Raw genomic sequence first — 21648 nt, forward strand, 5'->3', positions numbered from 1 at the left:
AGGGCTTTTCCAGTTTTCTGCTCAAAATCTGTTTCACCAAACTGCATATCTAGTTAGCATTGATTTATCACATGTGCCTTTTATAGTGATTGACTACCATGTTTACCTACGTAAAAGCAGCTGCAACTAAAATTAACTGTTTTGAAGCATTGTAGGACATTAAGACATAATAAAGGCACCACATATAAATGTCATCACCTTTTAATACTTACCTTCCTTATGCATGCAATAAAACTGATGCATTCAGAGTCACCAAACTATCAAATTATTTATTGCCTAAAATTAGTCAGATCCACAAAAATCACACTCCATTACCCATCACTTCCAGGTCCAACATAATTTTTTAGCTACTTTTTAAATAAACTATTGATTATACAAGAACATAAGAGTTAGAAGGACTGGGCCATTTGATCCTTCAAGCCTGTCATGCTGTTCAGAACGATCTGGGCTGACCCTGCCTAACCCCAATGACTCTCAACTCCCTTATCAACCAACAACATCTAATTCAGCATTGAAGATACTCAGTGACACAAGCACCACTGTTTTCTGAGGAAGAGAATTCCCCGTCTAACAACCCTCAGAGAAAACAGGTCTCTCACCTCGGTCTTGAATAGGGAACCCCTAGTTTTTAGTTTGTGTTCCAGTTGCAGACTCCCCATAACAGATAACATCATCTCTGCATCAACCCTATCACGTCCCCTCATGATCTTTCATGTTTCAAGAAGAATCATTTCATTATTCTAAACTCTAAGAGGTACAGGCCTAGCCTGCTCAACCTTTCCTCATAAGCTAACCCCTAACCCAGAATCAGTCAAGCAAATCTGCTCTGAACAGCTTCTAATGCAATTATACCTTTTCTTAATTGAGACCAAAACTGCCCATGGCCCCCAACATCCCAAACTGCTTGCAGCCCCCAATGCCCCAACGGCCCAAAGCCCCCAACTCACTTAACCTATCCACATTCATAGACAGTCTCATTACTGCCTCACCACAACTAGATTCACCCACTTATCTGCATCATCAATAAATTTAGCTACAATACATTGATCCCTTAGCAATTATCTTAAATTGATGTCCTTTGGTTATCACAAATCATAAAACCTGTTTAATAAAGGGACTTCAACTTATCTGAAAGAAGCAGCTACAGTGCTTAAGTACGAGAGGAACGTCATTGTTCATTACTAAGTTGCTTACAGCTTTTAATACAATGATTCCAAAATGTTAAAACATCATAAGAACATAAGAAATAGGAGCAGGAGTAGGCCATCTAGCCCTTCGAGCCTGCCCCGCCATTCAATAAGATCATGGCTGATCTGTCGTGGCTCAGTTCCACATTCCCGCCCTCTCCCCATAACCCTTAATCCCCTCTCTTATCAAAAACCCATCAACCCGCGCCTTAAAAATATTTAGCGAGGTAGCCTCCACCACTTCAACGGGCAGAGAATTCCAGAGATTCACCACCCTTTGAGTGAAGAAGTTCCTCCTCAACTCCGTTCTAAACCACCCCCCTTTTATCTTGAGGCTGTGCCCCCTAGTCCTACTATCCTTTCTGAGCGGGAAGAGTCTCTCCGCCTCTATCCTATCCATCCCGTTCATCATCTTATACATCTCAATGAGATCTCCCCTCATTCTTCTAAACTCCAACGAGTACAAGCCTAGTTTACTCAGCCTCTCCTCATAGCTCAACCCCCTCAACTCCGGCATCAGCCTAGTAAACCTCCTCTGCACTCCCTCCAAGGCCAAAATATCCTTGCGTAAGTACGGCGCCCAAAACTGCACACAGTACTCCAGCTGCGGCCTCACCAATGCCCTATACAGCTGCAGCAAGACCTCCCTACTTTTATATTCAATCCCCCTCGCTATGAAGGCCAGCATCCCATTCGCCTTCCTGACCACCTGCTGCACCTGCAAGCTGGGTTTTTGCGACTCATGCACAAGGACCCCGAGGTCCCTCTGCACCGTCGCCTGCTGCAGTTTTTCGCCACGTAAGTAATAATCCTTCCTACCATTATTCCTACCAAAGTGGACCACCTCGCACTTGCCAACATTAAATTCCATTTGTCATTTCCTGGCCCAGCCTTGGAGGGAGTGCAGAGGAGGTTTACTAGGCTGATACCGGAGTTGAGGGGGTTGAGCTATGAGGAGAGGCTGAATAAACTGGGCTTGTACTCGTTAGAGTTTAGAAGAATGAGAGGAGATCTCATTGAGACGTATAAGATGATGAATGGGATGGATAGGATAGAGGTGGAGAGACTCTTCCCGCTCAAAAAAGACAATAGGACTAGGGGGCACAGCCTCAAGATAAAAGGGGGACGGCTTAGAACGGAGTTGAGGAGGAACTTCTTCACTCAAAGGGTGGTGAATCTCTGGAATTCTCTGCCCGTTGAAGTGGTGGAGGCTGCCTCGCTAAATATTTTTAAGACGCGGGTTGATGGGTTTTTGATAGGAGAGGGGATTAAGGGTTATGAGGAGAGGGCGGGAAAGTGGAACTGAGCAGCGACAGATCAGCCATGATCTTGTTGGGTGGCGGGGCAGGCTCGAAGGGCTGGATGGCCTACTCCTGCTCCTATTTCTTATGTTCTTATGTTCTTCTGTAGACTCTCCACACCCTCCGCACAATTGGCCTTTCCACCAATCTTGGTGTCATCAGCAAATTTCGACACCCTACACTCGGGTCCCTCCTCCAGATCAACGTGGAGGGTATTAATTTAGGATTGAAAAAAATTGCTGGCATTTGCAACCACATTGCTGAACATTTTGAAATAATGCAACAAACTGAGGTGTACAAGTCAATATGATTCATAATTATTCCTTCATTGCATGAGCTGCAAATGTAGTACTATGTAGTCTAGATACTGTACAGACAAATAACATTAAATTCAATCAACTCCCCACATTCACATTCCTATTTAAAACCAAAAGCAAATGTCAGTCTAAATCATTCTAAGACAAGTCTACAAATGTTATTTCTGCTCACATCAATCTATATCCACTTCGAAATCAACTTTGTTGATCATTAACTTTCAGGCAACAATGGCTCAGATTTGTAATCATGGCAAAACTGTCAGCTACAAGAACAGGAAATGCTGGGAAATCTCAGCAGGTCTGACAGCATCTGTGGAGAGAATAGGGCCAACGTTAAGTCCAGATGACTCTTCGTCAGAGCTGTCCACATTTGCCATCAGTGTTCTGTAAAATTAAACATATTGCTTTTTGTTGAATGAGGTGCAACTAGATTAGAGTCGTAATTATTACTAAATTTGAGGCTAATTTTCGTAGTCTAATTGGTAGAATATCAAACGCCTCCAGCTAAAAAATCCAGTTATAATTTTTTTTAAGCTCATGACTTCAGCTTCGACCATGAGCCCATTTATAATCCATCTGTATTTGATTAAAGTGAAGGAAAGTTGGTGGTTTTTACTTCCTGGTTTACTCAGAATTTGTTTAAATGCCATTAGTTCCTTAGCCTGCTTAAAGGCACGATGAGCTTCTGGACACTGGAGATTGTTATATATAGCACCTGTTTAAAATTGCTAACAGAATAGGTGGAATTCACAACACAGAAATCATCAGCTCTTAGTGGGCAGTTTACAGGAACTGTCAAGATGTTTGTGGGCACTTTTTTTTAAAAAGATCAGTACTGAGCACCAACCCTTTGCCTCCAACCACAAAATCGAAGCCTTGCATCCGTCTTCAAGTTGAATTAAATCAGCATTGAAACAGCTCACAGTTACCTTCCTCCAACATTCCCCCAATTCAATCCATTTCCTCATTAGGCTCTGTACTGACATTTCCACATCCTTCCACTCAACTTTTGAAGAAATCTATTCATTACATAGTACTTCAGTGTTGTGGCAACAAATCCACACAAACACAGCTCAAACCAAGGTTATGCATTTTGGTGGGCTACTAACAGAGAGAAATCGGAGAACAACAGAAAATGTGTCAATTAGCAGTATTATGCAATAGTTTATAGCATGAAACTGTTGCTCCGAGGTGGGGGGAGGGAGGCAGCAGAACTTATGATCAGTCTGTCCATTTTGCTCACTGCGATTGCAAGGATTTATGCTTTCAGGTTATGGGATCCCATTTTGTATCATTTCCATATACCTGCACTCCATTTTTCAAGCAACTTGCTATCAAAACAATCTGGATCACCAAGGCTTACACAAAGCTCAAAGCAAATAAATCATGTACTTCTAATTTTAAGCAATGCTGCCACATTCATGTTGCTCACATGAGCCAGAATCAGCAATTTTTCTATAAATTGTGATGACAACTAGCTCTGGTACACTTTCTGTTGCTTTACACAAACTTAGCAATCTTACAGGAAGGACTGGTAAACAAGATGTGGATTTGATTTATTTGAGGATGCAGTAGAGAATGGCTCAGCAGACATATTTGCTTTTATGGACTCAGCACCTAATAAACATGAGGACAGCATAACTGCAATTCCGACACTCACTACCATCTGCTAATCAGATACTGCTGTATATACTGGTCACGGTTATTTACATATTCACATGAAGTTTTTCCCAAGTTAACATTACACATAATAAAAATACATGAACAGTAGTGCGATTGTGAAAACTACTGACAGACAGATAGATTCTGTTTAAGTATTTGAGAGTCAGTACAACATACAGATGATTTGCTAATCCTCACAGATCTTGTAACGGTATGACCATGCTGCAGTCCAGACTTATCCCTTAGGTATCCTCAACTTGTAGGTGCATTGGCATCCAAAATGCTGACTGCATGCATGGCAGTCTTCCACAATACAACTTTGACATTTGCTACAAACCAGGTCACAAAAAAAATTACTTCAGAAACACTGAACAGGTTATCAAATCCTAAACGTGTGGATATTTTGCTAAATGTACAAGCAAGTGGCATAGACATAAAAATAGAAGATGTATTCATCGATCTGAAGAGCTTTGCTCAGTACAAATGCTGTATTTTGTCTGGGTGGTCGAACACATCAGTGGCTTGCACCAAATAATTTTCCATTGTTTGCAATCATTATCCACAACAAATAATTTACTGAAAGGATCCATGTGAAATCATGTGATACTGAATACCAGAGCAAAAGTCACGTGATCTATTCTTAAATTAATAGATGTTTGGGAGTCAAACACAATTGGTTTGCCAGCCTTCAGAAAGCACACTCCTAATATTCTTTAAGGTGAACAACATCTAAGACAGTCTATTTTAATGGGTCATAGTATTGTAGAACATGTCTTTTTGGACAACAACTGTTCAAGTGGCTTGAGCATGTGTTAATTGTTGTCCCACTCTACATGTAGAAAATCCTTCATTAAGAGCTCTCTTAATGATCATGCGTTATCAGCAAAGTTGGGAACTTCAGCCGCTGTTGAAAAATCCAAGACGTCTCTGCAAACCCTCTGTCTTGAGGCATATGTTGTACGTCTTTAAGTTTGCCTCGGTTGGAACAGATCCCAGAACCTGAATAAAGCAAGCCAGAAAAGCCAATCTTACCTGTATTCACTTGACATTTCCTGCTGTTGAAGACAAGTCCTTTACGACAAGCTGCTGCCATCAGTAAATGTAGATTTCAGTTCTACTCTTTGGTTTCGCTCATCACCACAGTATCATCAGCCTTGTACAGTTTAACTAATTCTGTCCATATGCTGCTGGAACAGACCCCAACTGATAGATAAACCTAATGTCAATCTCTAGAAACAGCATTTTCCAATCAGTGTTCTGAACCAAGATTTCTTAAGATGCCTCTACCAAATGAACCAACCAACGTCAGTGCTTGGTCTCCAACTTGAAAAACTTCGCTTCAGTCAATATACGATTTGATGTCAGAATCTTGTCTGGGCATCACTTTAAACCAGGATTAAGATGTCTTGGGTTCCAAGGATTGTGCACTTTTTCCTCAGGATACACGACATACAAGTGCATCAGTCAACATGCTGACGCACTCAACAAGTAATGTTGTTAAGTTTATATCATCCAATTTGTTCTTTAGCTGTTCCTGTGCGTGCACACATTCTAGGAGGGTCCACCCTGGAGGATAAAACCTGGAAACAGGTGAACTTCCCTTCTCACTCAGCCAGCCCAACTATGATCAGTGGCGGTTCACTTGTTCAAAATTAAAACTAATTTAAACATAAATGAATGAAGCAGACTGTTTTCAATAATCAAGCACTTATGCAGCAGCTGCAATACAACAACTCACAGTAAATTGCAATAAGTAAACAATACAATAAAATTGATCGACTAAAATACCTTGTATTTAAATATCTTAGGAGTTTGTTGAAATGAGAAAAGGATGCTTCATGTTCAACACTTATTTTGTGGTTTAAAGTTGCATGAGGTCTCACTATTTCCCAATTTCCCTGATGGAAATCATACTTTGTTTAATTAGATATATAGTCCTATAGTGACTGATGTAGTACCTTCTGTTTCGTTGTCAACACGCTGTCACTAATGGAAAATTAATCTTAAAAGAAATGGTCCTCTGAAAGTGCACAATTTTTTGTTGTGAAAGATAAAGACTATGTGCTACCAAATCACAGTGTGATATAGATGCTATTTAAGAGTAAGTTAATGCAAGGCAAATTTGAATGTTTAACTACATGGGATATAATTTCAGAGTTCAATGAAGCCACGATGTACCAGGCTCTCCAGTATCAATTTGAGCTTACGCTGAAGAAAGGAAAACTACTTCTATAACGGTCTGGAAATGCCACTCAATTAATTAGTTGGAGTGCATTACCTTTTGTTGTTACAGCTGCAGTTCAAGTTTTTTTTGACAGATTCTCCTGTTTCAGTTTTTTCTTGTCAACTAGGAGAAGGAGCACAACCTTGTAGTCTGATTTGCCAAAGTGTGGGCAGGCAATTGTGCTGTAGACATGTTTGATACCTGTGCAGCAGTGGTGAATCATACTAAAAGGGACACAGTGCCATCAGAACTCAGATGAAGTTGATGATGCAAGCAGTGCAGTACAGGTAGGCTAAGGCACAGGCTAGATACAGAAACAGAGGCAAAAATATAGCAGCTGCATCGGCTTGTTACTTGAAGATAACATTGGTGGATCGACACGAGCCAGAAGCAGAGCTAAGGAGGTTGTGCAGACATGTGCCGTTTCTGGTGAAGGCCATGCATGTGAATGGCTGTACACGACCGTCACCTGGGGATCAGGCTAAACCCTAGAAAAGGAGCTGAAATACTTGGAAACACAAGAGTTGTAAGGACTGTGAGAATAAGATTAAAGACATTTGCTCTGACTGCCAGCCAACTCGCCAGATGTCTGAGTTGTACCTGCCATTTAATGTGCAATTTATATTTCATAATCAACTGCAATTTGCCTTCTGATACTTGTTTAACTTGTGCTGATTCTGGGATTTCAGAGCATAGGTGGTTGTCTAAGGTAATATTTCTTGTTTGCTTAGTTTGGCTCCAGTAAAAAAAAACTTTGGCTTTAAACTGTGGAACGTTGCGGCCTCATTGCTTCAGTAAGTAACTTGGATTTTGGATTTCTATTTAGGAAAAAGATTACTAGTCTTGACTCAGATCATTACATTAGCCATAATCTTTCAATCCTCCATAGATGCAGGGATGGTGTCAGAGGACTGGAGAATTGCAATGTGGCATCTTTGTTCAAAAAGAAAAGGGTGCCAGCATAAACTCAACAACAGGCCAATCAGTTTAACCTTGGTGGTGGGGAAGCTTTTAGAATCAATTATGCCGGACAAAATTAATAATCCTTTGGACAAGTGTGGATTAATTAAGGAAAGCCAACAAATAGTGTTGAACTAATTTGACTGAGTTTTTTTTGATAAAGGTAACCTAGATGGCTGAAGCAGGTGATGAGGCTGAGACATGGATCTCCAAAGGATATTTGGAAGAAGTGCTTGTCAGCTAAGTTAAATCCAATAGAACAAAAGAAAGCCAATATACAAAGGAGAGAAAGGAAACAGCAGTGGTGAACTTTGTTATCTGGACCACAGGAAGGTATAGAGTGGTGTTGTCTCAGGCAGCAGTGTGAGGATGAGTTCCTTTCTTGATCTATATTCTTGAACTAGACTTGGGTGCACAGGGCACCATTTCAAAACTTGGAACGACAAAACCTGAACCACTGTGAACCCTAAGAAAAATATTGTTCAACTTCAAAAGGACACAAGCAGGCTGATGGAATGGGTGAATAAGTGGCAGTGAAGTGTGAAGTGAGTCATACTGGTAGGGAAAAGAAAGAGGCAATATAAAACAAAGGGTATAATTCTTAAGGGGGGGTTAAGAGCAGAAGCACCTGGGTATACTGTGTGGACAAATCATTGAAAATAGGCAGGCAGGTTGAAAAGGTGGTAAATAAAACCTCCAATATCCTGGATTCCATAGAGGCAGAGTACAAAAGCAATCAAGTGACAATAAAGCTGTACTAAACACTGGTTCTACCTCAACTGAAGTATGGTACCCAAACTTTAGCAGAAAAGAGGCACTAAAATAGTTGCAAGAATGAAGGAAGTTCCTTTACATGAACAAACTGGAGAAGCTGGAGCTGTACTCCTTGGAGAAGACTATGAAAGGAATGGACATTGAAGAGAGATAAACTGTTCCCATCACCAGAAATGTTAAGAACCAGAGGACACTGATTTAAGGTGAATGGCAAAAGAATCAATGGAAGAAAAGTTTTTCAAAGTAATAATAGGAATGCAATACCTGAAATTGTGGATTTCAATTGAGGCCTTTAAAAAGAGCCAGATAATTACATGAGAAAAAAATTCTAAGACTATGGAAGAAGGCCAGAGACCTCAAGATATAGGAGCAGAATTAGGCTATACAGCCCATCGAGTCTTCTCCATCATTCAATCATGGCTGATATGTTTCTGAACCCCATTTGCCCACCTTTTCCCCCAACTTTTCATCTCCTTACCAGTCGACAACCTATCTCTGTCTTAAATATGTGTATGTGGTTTATTTGGACTTCCAGGATATTTGTGGTGCAGTCCCCCAGAGAAATTTACATGTAAAATTAAAACGCATGGGATACGATGAAGTGCATCAAGATGGCCAGAAACTAACTGCTGCCAGGCCTGCCGAGATTTTCCCGCATTTTGTTTTTATTTCAGATTTCCAGCATCCAGAGTATTTTGCTTTTATTATCACAACACCAAATATGGAATCTTAATTTTCAAGCAACAGATTTTCATCTGGTCTTTGCATCAGCAACGCAATGGAATTCTTAACATGAGTTTCTTCATGGATTTCTTTTCACCAGACTTTAGCTTGAAAAAGTTACTTCTACTGATCAACGTTGATTTTGCACAATGTCAGAGCAGCTTTGAACAAAGGAGAAACACTTGCATGGGGAACAGATGAATGACTTGTTTTCCTTCATCCATATAAATAGGATAATTTAGAATTTAACTTAATTGATAATATAATACTTGTATTGACATAATACCTTTATAAAGTAAAAAAAGTCTTCTGAAGGGTTGACTCAGAAAAGGGGGGAGAAATTTAAGAGAGAGTAACAAAAGCTTGGATAAATAGCAAGCTTTGAGGATCTTTAGAATAAAAAGGGGTGGAGAGACAGAAACATTCAATGAGGGAATTCCTGAATTAATGGACAATTACACAGTCATGAACAATGGGGAAAGTCTGCAGGGTTGCAGAAGGCCAGAGTTGGAAGAAAGCAGTTACTGGGAGAACTGGCAGAGGTTACAGTGGTATAATGGTTAGCACTGCTGCCTCAGTGCCAGGAATATGGATTTAATTCTGGCCTTGGATGACTGTGGAATTTGCACATTCTCCTCCTCAAATCTGTGTGGGTTTTCCGGGCGCTCCAGTTTCCTTCCACAGTCCAAAGATGTGCAGGTTTAGGGGATTAGTGGGATAAACGTGTCACATTCCGAGATAGGGCAGGGGGTGGGACTGGGTGAAATCCTCTGTCAGAGAGTTGATGCAGATTTGATGGGCCAAATGACCTCCTTCTTCACCGTAGGGTTTCTTTGATTCAACTGTCCAGGCTGATAAAGCAAATACCCTACCAAGAACACACCAGTAAAAAGGTTCCTCATGAACAAAACTAGAAATTGGCCTTTTATACAGATTGACATTTACAAGCAGTCGGTAAATAAATTTGAAACCAAGTTAAAACATCATTTATATCTTAACCAAGCATTGGTTAAGATATAAATGATATGTCATTTCACACGATGGTCAGTATCTCACTGAACCACATGCATGAGATTTCACATCAGATTTTGTACAGACTTAACTGATGTCAACCAAGATTGCATTAGTCGATGAGAATTGGTCTCAATGCCCTTGTGCTAAGGGGCCAGCTGGTGGGGAAAGAGGAAGTAACAGTCCCACTGTTCAACTGTGATGTCTCCCATAGTCAAACACCTAATTGACACTTGCTTTTTGAGTGCACATTAAGAATAGATGAAGTACCAGAGTATACAGAATTATACTGAACACAAAAACCAACCAATCAGTCCCAGTGCATGCTGATATTGCACCACTAGAATTGCCTCCCCACCTTTCCTGATCTAGCTCTTTTATGAGTTTCAACCGCCCCTTATCCTCATACTTTTCTTCAATTTTGCTTCAAGTTTTACTGCCAAGAAGTATTCCAAGCTAAAGTGACTATGTTGACTCTGGTGCTAAGAGCACAGCTGCTGGACTAATGCACCCTCCACCCTCCTTTCCATGCCAAATTAGTCAGTCATTCAGTTATGAACAATGAGAAGGCAGAGTAGGGGAAAAAAAGCCAAGTACAACACAGTCAGAATAGCAAAAAACAGAGGCTCCCTGCCGAGGGCAATGACAAAACACGTTTTCAACTCTAATCAGTACTTAAACTAGCCTTCAGCTCATCACCTACAGTCCCTCACAATGCATATTCTTCCCCGTGACTGGATGAAGTTCCCATTTATTCTGAGTTGCTAACATCACCTTTAACATAACTATTTTGAAATAAAAACTGTGCAGTAGCCAAACAGAGGTGCAGATCGAAATAGCTCTGATCTCGGCCCATGATATGCGAGCACAAAAGCCCGAATCCACCCAGAAATCTAACTTTAGCACGATAGCTATGCAAATGGAGATAATTTACCAACACTTTGCAATAGCATGCCAATATCAATGTAATTTGCACTCAATGCTTATGCAACATTACAGACACACAAAATCAAGGGGAAAAAGGATACAGTCGCATAAAAGAAAGTGTTCAGCAATCAAAAATTGCACTTAGTAACAGATGGCATTTTCACTTCAAATGCAAAATATACAGGCGGCATGGACAATTTGGGCTGAAGGGCCTGTTTCCATGCTGTAAACCTCTGACTCTGTATAACATCCCATAATTCTTTAAAATTCCTGGAATAAGACTAATTGGATAGCTCATCGAAAGCGCCAAACTCATAAGAACATAAGAAATAGGAGCAGGAGTAGGCCATCTAGCCCTTCGAGCCTGCCCCGCCATTCAAAAAGATCATGGCTGATCTGTCGCTGCTCAGTTCCACTTTCCCGCCCTCTCCCCATAACCCTTAATCCCCTCTCTTATCAAAAACCCATCAACCCGCGTCTTAAAAATATTTAGCGAGGCAGCCTCCACCACTTCAACGGGCAGAGAATTCCAGAGATTCACCACCCTTTGAGTGAAGAAGTTCCTCCTCAACTCCGTTCTAAACCGCCCCCCTTTTATCTTGAAGCTGTGCCCCCTAGTCCTACTGTCTTTTTTGAGCGGAAAGAGTCTCTCCACCTCTATCCTATCCATCCCATTCATCATCTTATACGTCTCAATGAGATCTCCCTCATTCTTCTAAACTCTAACAAGTACAAGCCCAGTTTACTCAGCCTGTCCTCATAGCTCAACCCCCTCAACTCCGGTATCAGCCTAGTAAACCTCCTCTGCACTCCCTCCAAGGCCAAAATATCTTTGCGCAGGTGCGGCGCCCAAAACTGCACACAGTACTCCAGCTGCGGCCTCACCAATGCCCTATACAGCTGCAGCAAGACCTCCCTACTTTTATATTCAATCCCCCTCGCTATGAAGGCCAGCATCCCATTCGCCTTCCTGACCACCTGCTGCACCTGCAAGCTGGGTTTTTGCGACTCATGCACAAGGACCCCGAGGTCCCTCTGCACCGTCGCCTGCTGCAGTTTTTCGCCACGTAAGTAATAATCCTTCCTACCATTCTTCCTACCAAAGTGGACCACCTCACACTTGCCAACATTAAATTCCATTTGCCATTTCCTGGCCCATTCGCCCAGCCTATCTAGATCCTTCTGCAGACTCTCCACACCCTCCGCACAATTTGCCGTTCCCCCAATCTTGGTGTCATCAGCAAATTTCGACACCCTACACTCGTTCCCTCCTCCAGATCATCTATATAAATGGTAAAAAGCTGAGGCCCCAGCACCGACCCCTGGGGCACTCCACTAGTCACCATCCGCCAATCCGAATAGCACCCGTTGACCCCCACTCTCTGCCTCCTATTTGACAACCAATCCTCTATCCACGCTAACACCCTACCCCCAACTCCATGTCCCTCGACCTTCTGCAATAACCTCTTGTGAGGTACTTTGTCAAACGCCTTCTGAAAATCTAGAAAGACCACATCCACCGGCTCTCCTCTATCCACCGCCCTAGACACATCCTCATAGAACTCCAGTAAATTTGTCAGACACGGCTTCCCTTTAATGAAACCGTGCTGCATCTGCTCTATCAAGCAATTCCCTTCAAGATGCCTCGCAATTTCCTCCTTAATGACAGATTCTAATATTTTACCTACCACAGACGTTAAACTAACCGGCCTATAATTCCCCGCCTTTTGCCTGGCACCCTTCTTAAACAACGGCATAACATTAGCCCTTTTCCAATCATCCGGCACTTCCCCGGAATCCAGCGACGTCTGGAAAATAACCACCAACTCAGACCAAATGGCCCTCTTCTGTTTTATATTTTCCTATGATTTAACAGATGCAGCATGAATTGACTGAAGATTCTTCAAAATGTAGGTTATTTACATTAAGATTGTCATTTAACTTTAAAAAAAACCTCAAAATTCTTAAATTAAATACACCAAGTTAAAAACCAAACACAGCCTTATGGTGGAATCCGTATTCTTAAAGTAACGGATCAGTGAACCTCCTACTAAGTGATCAAAAACAAATAAGAATTTGAAATTAAAAATCGAACATTAACATGCAAACAGCAAAAATTAACAGAAAAATATAAAAACTGAATGGCAGTCGATATTACTTCTACAATATGAAGAAAAGTTCATTAAATATGTTCAAAACATTTACGACTGAGTCAAGAAGTGAAACTAGAATGAACGACTTCATGGTACGAAAACTCCCCTTCACGAAAAAGCGTATGTTATTTCCACTGTATCCACTTACACAGGATTAGGTGACATGGTGGTACAGTGGTTAGCACTACTGCCTCCCAGCACCCCAAGGACCCGGATTCAATTCTGGCCTCGGGTGTTTGTGTGGAGTTTGCACATTCTCCCTGTGTCTGCATGGGTTTTCTCCTATTGTTCTGGTTCCCTCCGACAGTCCAAATATGTGCGGATTAGGTTGATTGGCCATGATAAGTTGACCCTACTGTCAGGGGGATGAGCAGGTAAATATGAGGGGCTACGGGAATGGGACCTAGGTGGAATTGTTGTCGTTGCAGGCTCGAAGGGCCAAATGGCCTCTTTCTGTAGGGATTCTATGATAGGCAATTTTTATTAAGCATCTAATGTGAGAATTACTTTGCATGGAATGAGCGTTGGTGCTTGTATGCCATACACCATCATCTACGTACATTTATTAATTAGGCACCCAGTCGAAGTGTCACAGTTTCCACAAATAAAATACAAACTCTCGTCAGCATTTATTTTGTGCAGTGAATGTTAATGCAGCTGGAGACAGGAGACTTCATGTTTTGTTCCTAAAATTGCTATTCCATTAAAAGTTATCTTTCAAAAGCCATCTGAAGAATATTGTTCCATTTAAACTTGAGACACGCAGTGATTTAAAAAAAAACAGATCTTTCATTTTATCTAATTTTTGAAAGGCATTAGTATTAGTACAACCAACAAGCTGCCATTTCTGTTGTGGGGGACATTTCTGTATGACAAGAAAAATCATGCCTGGTATAATACTTATTTGTTCAGCAAACTGTCTACAATATGACAATTAGTCTGGGAGAAAAACAAAACTTATTTTTTTTCATAAAAATGAAACAGAAGGAAAAGTGATGCAACAGCAAAAGTTTTTATGTGCAGAGATCATTGAAGGGAGGAAGAACATGGAGAGCCAACAAAAGGATAAAATTCTTTAAAATTCTTAAAACGAGTACAGGAGCAAAGAGACCATATTGTATATGTGCAAAGATCATTGAGGATGGCCGGATAGGCGATGAGAATAATTAATAAAGCTTATAACATTCAGACCTTATACAGGGTACAAGAGGAAGGAATCGGCAAGTTAAACCTCAGCAATTAAACCTCAGCTGGAATATTGCTTACAGTTCTGGTCAGCACATTAAAGCAAGGACATGAACGTTTTAGACAGTGTGCAGAGGTGGCTTACAAGCTTGTTTCCAGGGATGAGAAACTTTAATTATAAAGAATAGAATGGAAAGGTTGAGGCTGTTCTCCATGGAGAGAAGGTGGCCAAGAGGCAATTTGTCAGAAGTGTTCAAAATCATGAGGGGGCTGTACAGAGTAGATATCAAGAAATAGTTCCTATTTGTAAATGGATCAAGAATAAGAGGGCACAGAGTTGAGGTGATTTGCAAAAGAAACAAACGTGAGGCGAGAAAACTTTCACACAACAAGTGGTTTGAGTCTAGGCCATTCTGCCTGCAAGTGGAGTCAGGTTCAATTGTGGCATTCAAGAGGGCAGACAATTATTGAGGTTAATTTAATTCAGTTGGCTGGGCAGCTAGTTCATGACACAGATCAGTGCCAACAGCACCACAGGTTCAACTCCCATAATGGCTGAGATTAATCAAGAGGACTTGCTTTTTCAACCTTGCCCCTCTGGCGAGGGGCAAGGTTGAGGTGATCCTCAGTTTGATCACCATCAGTCACTCCCTTTGGTCATCTGGAACTACAGCAACTTTACCTCGATGATTATTTGAATAGAAACAATTTTCCACCTCTGCATCATAGCAACTCTGAGATTCAGGAGCAAACCAGTCAACTATTAGTTACACAATACCCATTTTCACGAGTTTAATAGGCCATTTACCTCCTTGACATTGCTCTGCCATTCAATGAAAGGAAGGCTGATCTCAACCTCATCTTCATTCACCCACCTCTTCATGCTTTAAGAAGAATTTATTGATTTTAGCCACAAACAGCATCCACAATGTTTTTCTTGGGGGGGAGGGGGATGCAGAAAGACTAAATGTCCACTCACTTCCAGGTGACAAGATGCTTTCACTTACAAATCAATTGTCTTTAAGCAATTTCACTCTTTCCCAAGTACTCAAGTATGCTATCCCCTAAATCCGTGCCCATCTTCCTCAGAGCTCCATCTTACATCGCTACAAACAGCTTTCTGCCCCTACCACAGTACTGTAACAACTCGAATCAAAATCATAAATGATAACCTAGATGACTGTGACTAATGCAAATGATAATTTTTTCTCTTCCTTCTTGACCTGTCTGCAGCTTTTGACAGAGTACACACCACTCTCCTCCAACATCGCTCCATTACTGTTCAGCTGAGCAGAACAATACTCACCTGGTCCCATTTGATCTATCCTTAGTCAGAGAACCATTTGCAAAGGCTGTTCCTCCTGCTTGCACGCCATCAGCTTTGGAGTACTCCCAAATATCCATCCTGGGTCCCCCTTTTCTCATTTACACGCTGCCGCTTGGTGACATCACCTGAAAACACAATCAAGGTCCACACGTATGCTGATGACACTCAGGTCTGCTTCACTGCCTCTCGTAATGCCACCACCATCTCTCAATTGTTGGATTGTTGATTTGACATTGAGCACTGCATGAACTGAAATTTCTTCTAACTTAACTCAGGAAAGAACCAAGTCACTGACTTCAGAGCCCACCACAAGCTCCAATGCCAAAATGTCGACTCCAGCCCTCTAACAATTGTCTAAACATCAACCCAACAATTTGCAATCCTCACATCATGTTTAACTCAAAAATGAGTTTCCAATAGTATACTTTAACCAAGACAATCTTCTTTCACTCCCATGACCTGATCCAAATCCATTCCTGCTACAAGTCATCTGCTGTCTTTGCCATTCACACCATTGTTATCACTTGCTTATTCTATCCTCCATAAAGTTAAGCTTATCTAAAACTCTACTGGCTGTATTCTGACTCACCCACCTTGTGCACACTTCCCTGGCTTTGTGCCTGGCAAGGTGTCAAATTTAAAATTCACATCCTCATTTCAAATCCCTCCATGGCTTCTTGTTATCTTTGTAGCCTCAAGCTTTACGTTTTTGACTTTGGGTACACCATATTTTAATAGCCCTACTTAAGCAGTTTTCAGATGGCTAGTCCCTAAAATCTGGACTTCCCTCTCTGCTTCTCTCGCTTTATGGCTCTCCTTAAAGCATATCTCTGACTAAGCAGTTCATTATCTGTCCTGATTTCTTATGATGGTCAGTTTCAAATTGTATTTGACAACATTTCTGAGTAGTGCCTTGGGATGTTGTGCTTGTGCTCAAGATGCTAGAAAATATATAGTGCAGTTTTTGTCATCATCTCCCCCTTCTGGAGTCCTCCACCACAAATAATAGTTAACATGCACCTCTCCTGTTACACTGCTTCAAGTTTTAAAAGATGACTCTCAGCCTCAAACTTTATGAAACATGCATTCAGTGTAATAGGAAATCAAAAAATGGTATATCAGCAACTTAAGCTTCTGCAGAAGTGCTCAATCTCCTAATGTGAATGCTAAGATAGGGAATCTAAGTGAGGAATTGGAGAGCCAGAACTGACATCTTTTTCACAGTCAGCCAAGAAAAGTAGGTTCTTCAGCAAGTGTCTCTGTACGTATTCAGCATCACTGCAATTAGAATGCAGTATTTATGTCAACTTTTTAATAACGGTATGAAAGAATTGTCATAAAGTCTCACCACAGAAGATGAAGTCAGTCTTCAAAAGTTTATTTCACAATTTATTGTTTCAACTTAAATCACAAGGAAATAAAATTGCAAGAATCTGAGCACTCCTTGCTAGTATTTCCCCTATACGGTATGCACAATGCCACAAACAAACTTTGCATGCCCCATGCAGGCATTTAATTAAAACATTTTTCTTCAAGTTGAAGGAAGAAAGGAAATCCACTTGCATAAAGTCCACGTGGAAGTACCCTGCATCTTTTTCAATGAAGCTGCAATCCCCACTACAATAAATTAGAGAGAAGATTGTATCCATACTCAACTATCCATTATCCGTGTCAAGTTAATGTTCCATGTTGAGCCATATGGCATGTGTACACATTCAACAAAAGAAATTCCTCAAACTTGTTACAATCAGCACTTGCAGTCATCCAAAAAGCTGACAAACAGCTTTATTGTGTTTTATGCATTTTTGTTACTATCCATGGCAAAAATGGGAAACAGTGAAGCGGGGGGAAGCAATGTTTGGGGGAGCTGGGTAAAATGCAGATGGTGAATATTTAACAAAACATGGTCCGAGGAAACTGGCACTCAACTGTAATTAGGCCAAATCTCCTGATGTGACAGAACAATATTTTGCCACACAGCACAATTGCAGGGTGGATGGTGAAAGCTGCACAAAATAACCATCAAAATAATTCACGCCACAAGCTTTATTTCCCAGTGAGTGGACACATGTATTTAAAAGCTGCATTGAACACAGTACACATTAAGAATTCGCCAAGAAAACGATACAATTATCTGCTGGGAATCTGGTATTTCACAAGCAAATCTTAAACCATGCCGCTAAGTTTCTAGGTATCCATTACAAATGATGCACAAATTTAAAATCAACAAATTAAAATCTGTTTACAGCCAAACAGATTAGACAATTCAGATTATCCAATATGCAGGTTACCAATCAATTATTAATATTACAATAGAAATTGGTAATCGATTTTCTGTAGCTCAGTAATTTAATATATACATTATATGCAGGTCAACACAGAATTAAGAACTCCCAGAAGCCTACTGTACCTGACAGCAGACTTCACATCAAGCATATCTGTAGTCTACAACTAGCACAGAACTTCATTTCAGCCCCCACAGTGACAACAATAAAATGCTGAGAAAATGCACTATCGTATCCTGAACTCAGCATCAATTTCTGTTAATTACAGCCTTGTCAGCAACGTGATTATTCAAACTGCTCATGCAAATGTTAATGAGTCCTTATTTGCATATTTATTTTTTCCTTTGTTGAAATGTCATTGATTATTACATTCTACGATGATGAATGCTACTGCTGATGTGCTCTGATATGTAATTAGTCATTAGGTGGAATGAATAGATCAATTATGAGAAAGGTCCAGGATTAAGCAATATAAAACAAGAAATGCAGATAGAATGCTTGGATTTTTAAAATCTAAACTGTGGGAGAAAGAAAACCCTTCCAATCAAAGAATGTCATACACATCTTCTTGCCATTACAAGCACTGCTCGTTGAAAGTAAAAATGCTTCAATTTGCATCATAAAATTGCTATATAAGCTTTAAAATATAGCTTTAGCCACCATCAGTTCACTGCTACTCCAGAAAATTGGTTCCAGGACTGTAAAATTACATTGCCAGATGAGTAATGCAAATACAATAAGACTTGGACCTTTCAATCCTTCACTGTTTCAGGGAAAAGATTCATTTGGCCTTCAGAGTTGTTCACTGTTACTATCCTCCAGCCAACACAAGCTATTCACTGACAACAGGGGAAAAAAAATTACTGCCGACCAGATGGGAACATTCCACATGACCAACCCAATCAATCACCTCCATGGGGCGCAGGTGCAACACAGCCGTGTAGCTACACACCATTTCACAGTCTATCGGGCACAAACACATGGTCACCAATCGATGGCACCCTGAGGGCTTCAGAAAGGGGGAGGTTCTCTCGAGTTTCACTGGTCCATGCCTGATGACTTCATAATCACACATCATTTCATACACTGGAGGATACAAACTAGCAAACTAATAACCTTCCATTGGAAATGGTCATGTTGTGAATATTAATAAAGTACTGATGATAGTGAAGCAACTGACTCCCTTCCTTGTAATTTACCCACAGCATTCAAGACTGGCAGCAGCCTGAACTCAAAAACAGTAAGCACTATGCCTCGGGAAGGATATTTCATGCAGATTAACACCAATTGAAACCATCATAAAACATCAAAGCGATATGTCTATAACTTAGTAAAAAGACAATGGAACAATAATGCAGTGGCTAGGTATTGAAAAGGGTCAGATTTCATGCCAACTATAATCATGCACCAAAACCACTTTTGTTGCCAGTAAGTCATTTCTATAAATAGTGTACAACAGCAAAACAAAGAAGAAAATTAATCCAGTAAGAACCTTCCCACACATTGCAGTTAAACAAAATAAGGAAGTCATTTACTGTTTGAAAGTAAAAAAACTAAACGGGGTCAAAAAGCAATCAAGTTTCTGAACATAAATCACAAAGTAACAAAACACTTCGCAATGGTTTCTAAGAATCTAAGCAAAGTAATACTAAGTATTAAACCTGGCACTGCTGCCGCACAGCGCCAGGGACCTGGATTTGATTCCCGGCTCAGGTCACTGTCTGTGTGGAGTTTACACATTCTTCCCGTGTCTGAGTGGATTTCCTCCATCTCCTCTGGTTCCCTCCCACAGTCCAAAGATCTGCAGGATAGATGGATTGGCCATGCTAAATTCTCCCAGAACAGATGCCAGAGTGTGGCAACAAGGGGATTTTCATAGTAACTTAATTGCATGTTAACATAAGAAAACTTGCGACTAATAAACAAACTTACACCACTAGAGAAAGAGCAAAAAGAAAATCACAGAAGGATATTACAACAATTAAAATATTGCAACTATCACTAAAGTGTGAGCAAAATGAAACATTTTTGTTTGTTGGGGGAAGGACCAGTTTTACAGAATAGAGGTGGATAACTGAATAGAGGGAGATTTTAAAAATTAGAAACAAAGGTCTGGAGGTGAAGAAACCTTCCATTTGGTGAAGAGCTCAGTACACAGGTCCATGAATACCAATAATTAATGCAGTAGAGCAAAACTGCCCTATTCGCTGCCATGTGGAATGATTGAAACATACAACATTGATGCATTTCAAGGCAAGTTTGAGGCATACTGGAGTGAGAAACAGGGAGATCTTGCTGCAACGAAACAGGGCATTGGTGAGGCCGCAGCTGGAGTACTGTGTGCAGTTTTGGTCGCTGCACTTGCGCAAGGATATTTTGGCCTTGGAGGGAGTGCAGAGGAGGTTCACTCAGCTGATACCAGAGATGAGGGGGTTGGACTATGAAGAGGGACTAAATAGACTGGATCTGTACTCGTTGGAGTTTAGAAGGATGAGGGGGGATCTTATAGAGATGTATAAGGTAATGAAAGGGATGGATAGGGTAGAGGTAGAGAGATTCTTCCCACTTCGAAAGGATAGCAGGACTAGAGGGCACAGCCTCAAGATAAGTGCGGGGGGCAGGGGGCAGTTTAGATCGGAGTTGAGGAGGAACTTCTTCGCTCAAAGGGTGGTGAATCTCTGGAATTCTCTGCCCGCTGAAGTGGTGGAGGCTATCTCGCTAAATATATTTAAGTCACGGGTAGATAGGTTTTTGACAGACAAGGGAATTAAGAGTTATGGGGAGAAAGCGGGAAAGTGGAACTGATGCACTTCAGATCAGCCATAATCTTACTGAATGACGGCGCAGGCTCGAAGGGCTAGATGGCCTACTCCTGCTCCTAATTCTAATGTTCTTAGGTGGGAAAGTTTTCCTAATGGAAACAAATTATACACTCACTCAAAATTACAGTTAGTGTTTCATTTGGAAATAGTTGTATAGTTCTTTTGGCAGGTGTTTGTTGCCAAGTTCCCCCATTAACTACAGAATTGACTGGCAAAGCCACATTTAAAAAATTGCACACTGGGTGGTTGGGAACCCCAAAACCTGACAGCACTTAAGAGTTGTGCATGTGCAGACCAGGAGTGATGTAGAGATGCCAGCAATGGACTGGGTTAAGCACAGTAAGAAGTCTCTCAACATCAGGTTAGAGTCCAACCAGTTTATTTGATAGTAATCTCACAAGCTTTCAGAAACAGTGTTCCGTCGACACCTCAAACTGCTGGATCCAAGTGGAGAGGATCTCCAAGAAGATTGCGTGTATAGGCCAGGAGTGACAGTCCATGCAGTAGTTCTTTGGGTGAGGACAGCCCGAGCATGCCTGCTCAAAAAGAAAATGGCATGGAACCAGATCATTTGACTTGGGAAGCAGAACAATAGTTCAAAGAAGAACCTTGGATCGGGGCAGGAAGTGGTCCCAGTTAAGAGGAAAGAAAAATAGAAGCAACGAAAGGCTTCCAGCAGAAATAGAGCTGCGACCTCAAGACTCTGAATAATGTGGGCTGCGGAGAAGCACTGAAGGTCGAAGAAATCAGAAGTATGGTTACTCCTTGTTTCCTCAGCATGGCCAAAGCG

General features: G+C 41.0%; 1 protein-coding gene across 7 annotated transcripts in view; it reads right to left on the reverse strand.

Annotated features, from left to right (window-relative positions):
* Positions 1-21648, reverse strand: part of tcf12 (transcription factor 12) — a 260025-nt gene that overhangs the window by 111561 nt on the left and 126816 nt on the right. The gene's annotated exons all lie outside the window — the stretch shown is intronic.

The sequence above is a fragment of the Carcharhinus amblyrhynchos genome, chromosome 28 (assembly GCF_965287045.1).
Source record: "Carcharhinus amblyrhynchos chromosome 28, sCarAmb.v2.hapA, whole genome shotgun sequence".
NCBI lineage: Eukaryota > Metazoa > Chordata > Chondrichthyes > Carcharhiniformes > Carcharhinidae > Carcharhinus > Carcharhinus amblyrhynchos.